The sequence below is a fragment of the Epinephelus moara genome, chromosome 9, assembly GCF_006386435.1.
Source record: "Epinephelus moara isolate mb chromosome 9, YSFRI_EMoa_1.0, whole genome shotgun sequence".
Taxonomy (NCBI): domain Eukaryota; kingdom Metazoa; phylum Chordata; class Actinopteri; order Perciformes; family Serranidae; genus Epinephelus; species Epinephelus moara.
In genome coordinates, this window is record NC_065514.1 from 1,821,913 (window position 1) to 1,831,190 (window position 9,278).

The 9,278-nt window shown below is 44.2% G+C and overlaps 1 protein-coding gene across 1 annotated transcript in view; it reads left to right on the top strand.

Annotated features, from left to right (window-relative positions):
* xpo7 (exportin 7) overlaps positions 1-9,278 on the top strand; it is a 226,857-nt gene that overhangs the window by 118,690 nt on the left and 98,889 nt on the right. The window lies entirely within an intron of this gene.

The window sequence follows — 9,278 nt, forward strand, 5'->3', positions numbered from 1 at the left end:
CCACATTTAAGAGGACTGTCTGAACAGACCGAGGGTCTAGGTACCATGTCTGAAGGGTTACTGCTGGTTCCAAAGGGACTGGAGTGAAAGGGTTTGGTGGAGACGAGGTTTAAGATTCCTGTTTTTGTCTTGAGTTTAACCAACTGGACCAGTCCATTAGAGTCAGGCCTCGTCTCCAGGGTCCTTCCCAGAGGCCATGAAGACCATGGGGAGGTGGGGTCGACTGTCACCACTATGTCTCCAGTACTGACGTTACTTTGAAAGTACTATACTTATACTTAAATGTACTTAATTACATTAAACCGCTGCCGAACATGTAACACATGGTAGAGATGATACTTTTCATTTTAAGGTCCAGTGTGGAGGATTTAGTTCCATCTAGTGGTAACATTGCAGAGCTAAAACTTCCCCCATGTGGCAAGCATGTTTGAGATTGATGGTGGCAGATTAATGCATCTATTCTGAGCCAGGGTTTGGTTTGTCCGTTCTGGGCTACTATAGAGACATGGCAGACTCCATGGAAGAGGACCTGCTCCCTATGTAGATATCAGTGGCTCATTGTGAGGGAACAAAAACACAAGGATTCTTAATTTCAGGTGATTTCACACTAATGAAATCATAGTTATGAATATAATATTTAATTTCAACCAGTAGATGCTGTCAAATCCTGCACATTGAATTTTTGAGAACCAGAAGGCAGCGAGACTTAACAGCACAAAGAATCAGATGTGTTCTTGTGCAGTGCTGACGTAGACTTGATTTGTTGTTGAGCAAACTTTCATTCCCACCTAATATGTATTATTTAGGAGCCATAGCCGTTAGTCCACAGTATATATGATATGACAGCATCAGCAGTTTATCCAACCCTGTAGATCTCCAGAGATCTCCCAGATTACATCACAACCCAGACCAACAGAAAAACAAACTTCTCTCAGCGTGTTTGGAACATCTCTTTCTGCTCTCCGGCTCTCTCATGTTCTCTGGAAAGCAGTTTTTCTTCGTCTTGGCCTCGGGCTGCAGCTAAACTCACCGGCTCTCTTCTCAAACACTTTGGACAGTTGTGAAAACCATAGTTAATTAGATCGCTGTTAGAGATTAGACTCTGGCCCCTTTATGTCTCCACACACAAAGTGAAGCTGTCAGGTTGTTTGTGTGTGTTTACCTTCGTTTAACTACTTCCGTGTGTGTGTGTGCGCGCGCGTGCATGTGTGTGTGTGTGTGTGTCTGTGTGTGTGTGTGTGTGTGTGTGTGTGTGTGCTGCTTTCTGAATTTCATCAACATGTGAGAATGCACCGTTGTGTGAAAGCAGGATTTAATATTTTATTTAATCTCACTATTCTGTGTCTGTAGAATATTTTATTGTCTCTTTAATATTGAAGGAGAAATAAGAACAACCTTATGTTTGTGTGTGTGTGTGTGTGTGTGTGTTAATCAATAATGTTCTTCGATCTTGTTTTCTCTGCTGTCTGTGTCGATAGTTTCACGTGTGCCAGCAGAGTATTTATATCTGTGACTGTTTACCTGTTGACATGTTGTCAGTCAGGGTTCAGACTACATGATATCAGCCTGATTATAGCCCGATGTGACGTCGTACAGTGTCGTCTCAGATCGTGAACGACACTGAGCATTGTACGCAGTAATCCATTGTTTTATCTCATGTGGTGTGTCGTAGTAGACGACAACCGACGCCACGTCTGGGACGCCTCAGGACGTTCCAGCCTTTTTGATATTTCCTGTGGGGACGTTACTGTGTGTGAAGCAGGAGAGGCACTGTAGCATCCTGCTGAACCGTTAGCATCAAGCTAGCAGAGAATGTTATTTCTTGATAATGCAGAAGGATATAAAGGAATAAAGTTCATAAATAGCAACGAGGCTTTTACTGACCACAAATTGAGTGACGTCTGCGAGCTGCACTGATTCATACACACACGTTATTAAATCATCACTCGCCAATATCTCATGTGAACATATCAGCAGGAAGTGATGAGGTCAGAGTCTGGACACCAAACTCTAACTATAGTCTGCTGTTGAAATAAAGATTTAAAACGTAAGTTGTCTGACTGAACTGCAGAGGATACAAGCTTCATTTGAAACAGCTGGTGCAATAGACACAATGCCAATGATGCGAAATACGCAACTTAAGCAGTACGAATGAAGCAAGTAGCGCGATTTCACGTGATATTCTTATATTCGAGAGAACTTACTGGAGGAAGTTCATTCATCAATTAAGGGATTTCAAGTGTGTATGATGCGAGTTAGGGCTGTTTCATAGTCGATGCAAAGGCAGGTAGACGCAGACGCATTGGCTGCCATGATGCGTTGTTGCGTCTCAAAATGTGTTGTCCATTTTTTTGATACGCAACGCAGCAGCACGTGTAATACCATGCGTTGCCAGTGGGGGTGATAATAAAAACGATATACCCAATCAGTCTTTTTTCAGCATTGGCAGTATAAAAACAAAATCGGGGAGTGCAGCAAAATGCCGCCTGCCTACTTTTGTTTATACAGAATGTGCCTTTTTCGGGGCAATGGGGGGCGTGAGCAAGTAACAAAACGTGTAGCTCAGCGTGTGACGTAAACAGTGACGTGGGAGGGAAGCCGCGGCTGGTCAGTCCTTCGGCGATTCTCTCGTAAGTCGGCCCGTTCTTCACCGTCCCCGTCATCTGACGGTTAATGGCCTCTTCGTTTGCGAGGACAAGGAGGGCGCGCAATTCCTTGTCTCCCCAGTTGCTCATCTTTACAGTGTCTGTCAGGTTTGTGTTTCCCTCTTGCTACTAGCTGCTCGCTAATTCCTGCTATCAGCTGTTTCCTGTTTATCCACTGCCAGTGGCTCGCACGTGCGGCGTCATCAACAGCTCGGTCGCCTCGGTCTGTTTAAACTAAAAGGGTTCCACCAGTATGTCTACCCTACGAGGCGGAAAATTGGGCAACTCTGATCAACTCACCAATCCGGCTCTGTGTGTCTAAACGGCAAAACAGCCCAACATTCACTGAAAATCTGGCAGTGTAAAAGGGGCTGCAGAAGAAGCAGGTGTGAAATATGGCGGGCGAGGAGGGAAAACTTTGCAAACTTGTACGGGCACACCCCCATTTATATGACAGTTCCTGCACTCTAATGAAATAGCAGTACTAGCTAGCCAGAATGTACCAGTGACTCTGCTACCCCCTATTGCGCGAGCGATGTATTGCATTACAAGTGTCGCCTCCGTCCAGTGTGTTGACTATGGAAGGAAGTGCATTGCTTGCATCGCGTTGCGTGCGTCGACTGTGAAACGGCCCTTATTTGCACGTATGAAACAAGTCAACACAAAATATTCCAGCGTGAAAATTCGCATGTGGTGGTGTAAACACAACATTACGCTGCCTGGTGAGGCGTGTTTTCACCTCTGCACTGTCAACAACATCATCCTGCCAATATTTCACAATAAAAGCCTCGTGTTGAACAAATGAAGGCATTCTGTCCACAGGGGAACTTTTATTTTTAAATGGAAACAGGAAGTATTGAGATAAAAACACATACTTATAGTATTTTAATGCCTGTGACAGGATGTGAACATTGAAACTGTAGCAAAAGGTGGTACGAGCACGGTATGATCATCAAAACACCATCTTCACTGCCTGTCTGTTGGTTTGTATGGCTCCATAAATATGTGGAGTATCAGCTTTCAGTTGTGGAAATACAGCAGATACAGACAGCAGGCAGCTCTGCAGCAACAACACTGTCTGTGTGAACACTGCACACGTGAGCGTTTGGAGTCATTTTAGGGTTCTGGTGTAGACAAGGATATTTGTAAAATGACGTGTGGACGGCTTTTGCTTTTAAACGGGGGAAAATATCTGTTTACAACAATATGTGGATACACATAGACAGCTGATTATTATTATTATTATTGATATATATCTCCCGGCTGTTAACTCAATAAGACGTTTCTAATGTCCAGCTTTATTGTAACTGTGCTACGGCCACTATAATGTTGTTGGAGGCTCCACTGGACCCTCACACAGCGGCAGCTCGATATTACAGTCACACACACACACACGCTCGGACACACACACACACGGCCACTTAATAGCATGTGATTGCATCGTGGACGTGGAGAGGCGGATTGAACAGCTGTCAGTAAGACGAATGAGGCTTTGAGTGAGCTCGTTTTAATGGAAGCGGCGAGCGTCTAACAGGAGTACGGCGTGTCTGCTCGTGTTTCTGAGCAGCTTCTGTCACATTAATCCTGCACATCTACTTCTGTCATGAAGCTCAGGATCCAAAGCAGACGGAGCGGCGTCTCTGTCTGCAGCGCGTGTGTCCAGCGTGTTGTTGACAGACAGATTATTGAGCCTCTCCTCCACAGGTGCACAGCCCGAGGCCACTGAAACACGCTCATCAACAGAAATCCATATCTCCCACTGCGTGTTTGCTCTGCTGCCGTACATGTGTGTTTATCTGAGTGCTTCCAGACAGCCAGCTTCCAAACAAAGACGCTGCCTGCAGAGAGCTCAGGTTTAACCCTCAGGGGTGGACACGGGAAAAAAGGCAGCACCTTTATAGTTTAATATTTTTTAATCCAGCACAACTGCTGTAATTAAACCGTTCAGTGGACAGAAAATTAAAAAGCAACAACATGGGAAATCAATAAATCTTTAAAGGCTGAGAATCATCCTCACTGTGACCTCGTCACATGTCCACGTTTGGTCATGGACTGTCCACGTCCACATATGACGTCCAAGGTACCCTGGGTGTGTTGGTTGTTGACGTTCTGGGACGCCGTGTCAACTTCAGCCTGTTACATGCATTGTCTGTTTTCAAAATACACTTCTGTTTTCACAGGAAATATACAGTTTACATACAGTCTCTTTCAAAATAAAAGCACTGTGCTGACAATGTTTTTTTCCTTCAACAACAAACACACATGGTTGGGTTTAGGAAAAAAGAACAGGGTTTGGCTTTAGAATCTTGCGGGACACAAACACCGCTCTCCTGGGTGAAAGTCGGGTGAAGACGCCCCCGAGCGCGGTTACACTATAAAAGCAACCGGCTTCGTATCATGCCGACGGTAAAGGACGGCCTTCGTCGTCAGTGTCTGACGCCACAAGTCACTGCCCGAGCGCCGGATTTCGACGCCTTCAGAGTGAGACTGAGTTGACAAAACAAGATATTTGAAGACGTCGTCTCAGACTCAAACAAATGGTGATGAGCATTTTTGACCTTTTTTTGGACTTCATGTGATAAACAGTAAATTGGTTAATGAAGGAAAGAGTCAATAGATGAATTGATAATGAAAATCAGTGGCAGTGTGTCCCCTATTTGTAATTTGAATACCACCTTTGTGATGTTAACGATGTTCAGATTGTGTCAAAGAGGAGATTTTTTGTTTTTGCAGTTGTTGTTGCAGCTTAGTCTCCAGAAGAAAATGTTGGCATTGTACGTTTCTGCAAACCACGAACACGTTATATTTGTACATTTAATTCGTGTCTGAAGTGATGTAGTGTATGATCTGACCTTGTCGGTGGTAAGGATGATGGATGGTGTGACTCCTCAGCCAGACGCCTGCCATACAACATGAAACAAAACCAGTTGGTTTTTAGCGACCCGTCACTGTTTTACCATCTGGGACAGTCCGTCTGTCCGTCCATACGTACATCCCATCTTTGTGAACATGATATCTCAAGAATGCCTCAAAGGAGTTTCTTCAAATTTGGCACCAACATTCACCTGGACTGAGTGATGAACTAATTAGATTTTGGTAGTCATAGGTCAAAGGTTAAGGTCTATGTGACCTTATCCGTCTCATTCTTGTAAATGTCGGTGAAGACTCTGAGTCATCCAGGTCATGGTAATCCTAAATGCTGTATCGTTGGCAACTGGACTTGAGTTTCTTGAGGACCTTAGAGGCTTCTCCAGTTCTAAATGACTGGTGCGGAGTCGAAGGCTTTAAACCCTTTGTGGTTGTGAACCTTTACAGAGTTGATCCACCTGGTCATCTTGTGTGTCGTTAGGGGTAGACGGGTCCAGGTGTGAATGGGTGTTGAGCAGTCTGGGGAGGGATCCCAAGACTGCATTGTAAGTGGGTGATGAGTGGTGTCACAGGCCACCTCCTCTGTTTAACGATGGTTATTCTAGTTTGACAAAAGGGGTCAGTTGAGGTGGTTCAACATCTGATCAGGATCCTCCTGGGCGCCTCCTGTTAGAGGTGTTTCAGGCACGTCCCACTGGTAGGAGGCCCCGGGGCAGACCCAGAACACACTGGAGGGATTATATATCTCATCTGGTCTGGGAACACCTTGGGGTCCTCCAGGAGGAGCTGGAAAGTGTTGCAGGGGAGAGGGACGTCTGGGGTGCTTTGCTGGGCCTGCCAAGGCCGCGACCCAGCTCCGGATAAACGGATGAAGATGGATGGGTGGATAAAATTCACCTCTTCAATGCCGTTTGATTATCTTATCAAGACATTTCTTTTGCTGCACTTACACATACACACATATGTGGCGATAAAAGAGGTGGATGAAGGGGAATTTTCATTTGTTTTCTGTGGGTGTTTTTATGCAAATGTGGATCTTATACATTAATTTGAGGAGTGCCTACTGTGGTTTTCATATTCCACATTCTGTTTGAGTCAAGCAGTGTGGAACTGGTCTTGGTCTCGACTGAGGTGGTCTTCCTGACTACAACACTGCTTGGCCCACATGACACTTTATAGTATCGTTGCTGTCCAGTTTTTATTTAACGCTGCATTTATTTTGATTATAATGCAGGAAATCAAGGAGTTTGATGACCTATGATGATAGAGCAGCGTGCCAAAATTTCACAAACTTGCACAAAACACCTTATGAGAACAAATAAAAAACAATATCAGATGGTGAATTTTGGAGTGATGTTTGAAGTTTGTCCCACTCAGGCTTCTTTCCATTCTTTCTCTTCCTTCAGACTTCCTTCTCTCAGTCCGTCCTTCTGTCCTCTCTCACCTCTGTATGTACTGACTCAGACTTTCAGTCTTTCAGAGCCAAGTTAACTCAGATCTGTCATTTCCCCCTGACGCAGCAGGAGAACTCATTTCTTCCTTTATCCCATGCTGAGGGTGAAAAGCCCATATTTTTTGGGGGTGATTGAGCATCGCTTTTCCAAACCTCCTGCATCTCTGCTGGCCAGTTTATCGAGCGCAGCAGCAGCAGGCGGAGGATGCACCACCACTGTCTCCTCTTTATTTAGATTTAGAGATCTTTTCTTTTTTCCTTCCTGCTCACAAGGTTTTTCTCTTTTCACCCACGCAGACTCTCCAAATGAGGTTTCCCTGCAACATTATATAAAGATATCATAATGACAGGTTGGATCTTTGATGCTTTATCGTGGAAAATGAGAAGGGTTGTCAGTCTCTCTGCCTTTTTCTTATATATCTAAACAGAGACATAAACACAGACTGTGTTCGGGCTCGCGGGCCCAGACACAACATGATTGGATTTTTTTGTGTGTTTTCTGGTGCAGGGGAAACATCGTGTCCTTGAGGGAAATCAAACACTTGTCTGGCCGGTTGACTGTACACACAGAGGCCTCCCCGTCATTTATTAAATCTCCCTTTCCTGCCTCGGAGATGTGTCAACTGGATTTTATGTGTTTACACTCATCACTTTGCTGGGAATTGGGATTTCAGTGGGTGTGTGCTGTCGTCTCCTTTCACGCAAACACACACATGAAGAGAAATGAAAAGAGCAGTTTGTCATGATGTTAATTAGAAGGTGAATTTCACCAAAGGTCAGTTTGGCTGTTTTCAGATTTTAGCATTCATTAAGGCTCTGATTTACAGGAACGTGACGTCGCTGGGTGTCTTATCAATTCATGAACGTTTGAACTGAAGGATCCCGTTTTCACACAGAAGAGCAAATCATGTTGAAGTCAACGTTCCTTTACTGTCTAACTAGCTTGATACAAAACATACACTGTGCCTGTTGGTAGCTGCAGTTCTTCTGACAGCAGGGTGACCATCACATCATAAAAAATGATTATATACACTCACCAACCGCTTTATTAGGGACACCTTGCTGGTACCAGGTGGGACCCCCTTTTTAATTCTTGGTGTCATAGATTCAACAAGGTGCTGGAAACATTCCTCAGAGATGTTGGTCCATATTGACATGATGACATCACACAGTTGATCCATGATGAGAATCTCCCGTTCNATCCTCTGTAAACCCTAGAGATGGTTGTGCTGAAAATCCCAGTAAATACTCAGACCAACCCGTCTGACACCAACAACCATGCCACGTTTGAACTTCAGCAGCTCGTCTTCACCATGTCTACATGACTAAATGTTAATGAGCTGCTGCCTTGTGATTGGCTGATTAGCTATTTGCATTAATAAGCAGTTGAACAGGTGTACCTAATAAAGTGGCCGGTGAGTGTATGTTGTTGTTTAAAAAACTTGATTTGGTGCCTTTTGTTAACAAGTTGTGATCAGTTACTAACTGTAGAGCTGGACACGTGGAAACAAGGGGTTAAAACAGCTGTAGGAAGATCTATATAAAATTAGTTCTGTTTTATATAATTCTAATTTTCTTTTTGTTCACACCCTGAAACTTGAAGGCTTACACTGGTGTGAATCAGAGAGGAAGGGAGTGCGTTTGGGATATAAATGAGTAACGAACATGCTAATAACTCCTCTTTAATAATTCATAGCTTCTCCTCCTCTCTCTCTCACGTTCTTTAAACTTGCAAACATTTCATTATAGTCTGCGGCTCAGTCTTTGCTGTCCGTCGCTGTGTGCCTCCAAAGGTCAAAGTCATATTTAAATTTTGGAGTGAGAGTCTGTGTGACTGCTGGTCGTGTTCAGAGAGACTCTAACTTCATCACTGTCGCTGGGATTGCATCAAGGAGTCAGTGTGACAGACAGAGCCTGTTGGTAATTACATCACACTGTGTGTTCACTGATAGAAGCTGCGTTCAACAGAATCATTTTCACTGGTGAACATGTTTCCCGTGTTAGACTGTCCTTGAAAATCCTCTTCTTCATGTTTCCAGTCAGTAACTTATGGAGACTGTTTCCTAGAAACTTAACCAGCAGTGGAAAGTAGCTGAGTACATTTACTCAAAGGACAACTTTGGTATTGCTCAACCTGGACCTTATCTTACTATGTAATGATCAAAACTCTGTGTGTGTGTCTGTGTTCCACGTTTTTCTCCTCACTGACTTGGTCAATCCATGTGAAATTTGGCACAGTGGTAGAGGGTCATGGGAGGATGCCAATGAAGCAATATTACATCAATTGGCCAAAGGGGGCGCTATAGCAACCC